Source organism: Saimiri boliviensis (genome assembly GCF_048565385.1).
Source record: "Saimiri boliviensis isolate mSaiBol1 chromosome 3 unlocalized genomic scaffold, mSaiBol1.pri SUPER_3_unloc_3, whole genome shotgun sequence".
In the NCBI taxonomy this organism is placed as follows: Eukaryota; Metazoa; Chordata; class Mammalia; order Primates; family Cebidae; genus Saimiri; species Saimiri boliviensis.
Window position 1 is genome coordinate 45598 of NW_027412494.1, and position 2133 is coordinate 47730.

Here is a 2133-nt window from a genome sequence, read left to right on the forward strand (position 1 = left end):
ACAGTGACAATGGAGTGTTAAAGTATCCCATTATTATTATGTGGGAGTCTAAGTCTCTTTGTAAGTCATTAAGGACTTGCATTATGTTCCTTGGTGCTACCCTGGTGCTCCTGTATTGAGTGCATAAATATTTAGGATCGTTAGCTCTTCTTGTTGCATTGATCCTTTTACCTTTATGTAATGCCCTTCTTTGTGTCTTTTGATCTTTGTTGTTTTAAAGTCCATTTTATCAGAGACTAGGATTGCAGCTCCTGCTTTTTATTTGCTCTCAATTTGCTTGATACGTCTTTCTGCATCCCTTTATTTTTAGCCTACATGTGTCCTTGCACAAGTGATGGATTTCCTGAATACAGCACACTGATGGGTTTTGACATTTTATGCAATCAGATGGTCTATGTCTTTTAATTGGGTCATTTAGTCCACTTACATTTAAGGATAATTTTGTTATGTGTGAATTGGATACAGCCATTTTGATGCTAGCAGGCTGTTTTGTCCTTTAGTTGACACATTGTCTTCATTGTGTCGATGGTCTTTATACCATTTGGTCCATTTTTGGAGTGGCTGTTACTGATTGTTCCTTTCCTTGATTAGTGCTCCTTTCAGGAGCTCTCGTAAGGCAGGCCTGGTGGTGAGAAAATCTCTCAGTAATTGCTTGTCCATAAAGGATTTTCTTTCTCCTTCGAATGTGAAACTTAGTTTGGCTGGATATCAAATTCTAGGTTAACAGTTCTTTTCTCTAAAGATGTTGAATATTGGCCCCCACTCTCTTCTGGCTTTTAGGGTTTGTGTGGAGAGTTCGACTGTGAGTCTGGTGGGATTCCCTTTGTGGATAACCTGACTTTCTCTTTTGCTGCCCTTAGCATTTTTTCCTTCATTTCAACCCTGGTGAATCTGACGATTATGTGTCTTGGGGTTGCTCTTCTTGAGGTATATCTTTGTGGTGTTCTCCATACTTCCTGGACTTGAATAGTGGCCTGCCTTGCTGGGTTGGGGAAGTTCTCCTGGATAATATCCTGAAGAGTGTTTTCCAGCTTGCATTCATTCTTTCTGTACATTGAGGTACGCCTATCAAATGTAGATTAGGTCTTTTCATATAATCCCATATTTCTTGGAGGCTTTGTTCATTTCTTTTCACTCTTTTCTCTCTATTCTTGCCTTCTTATTTTACTTCATTGCATTGATTTTCAATCTCTGATATTTTTTTATTCTGCTTGGTCAGTTTTGCTTTTGAAACTTTTGTATGCTTCATGAAGTTGTCGTGCTGTGTTTTTCAGCTCCATCAAGTCGTTTCTATTCTTCTCTAATCTATTTATTCTAATCAGTATATCATCTAACCTTTTTTCTAGGTTCTTAGTTTCTTTGCATTGGGTTAGCACGCGTTCTTTTAGCTCTGAGAAGTTTGTTATTACCCACCTTCTGAAGCCGATTTCTGTCAATTCATCAGATTCATTCCCCATCTATCTTTGATCCTTAGCTGGTGAGGAGTTATGATCCCTTGGATGAGAAGAAGTCTTCTGGTTTTTGGTGTTTTCTTCCTTTTTGCGCTGGTTTCTTCCCATCTTAGTGGCTTTATCTACCTGTGGTCTTTGTACTTGGTGACTTTCAGGTGGGGTCTCTAAATGGATGCCGTTTTTATAGATGTTGAAGCTATTTATTTCCACTTAGTTTTTCTACTAACAGTCAGGCCCCTCTGCTGCAGGATCACTGGAGGTGCTGTCAAGATCCCATACACCTGGAGGTCACCCGTGGGGCTGCAGAACAGCAAGGGTTGCTGCCAGTTTCTGCCTCCGCTATCCTCATACCAGAATGGTACCCACCAGATGTTGGCCTGAGCTTTCCTTTATGAGGTGTCTTTTTGTGTATATGGGGCTCAGAGAATTGCTTGAGGAGACATTCTGTCCCTTATAAGAGCTCAAGTGCTGTGCTGGGAGTTCTGCTGTTTCGTGCAGAGCTGCTGGGCTGGTACCATTAACTCTGCTGCAGCTGAACTCATAACCTGCTGTTTTCCCAGGTGCTCTGTCCTAGGAAGGTCAGCCTTATTTATAAGTTCCTGCCATGCTGCTGCCTTTTTTCATGGATGCCCTGCCTGGCACAAAGTAGTCTACATCGATAGTGGCAGACTTCCTTGGTATT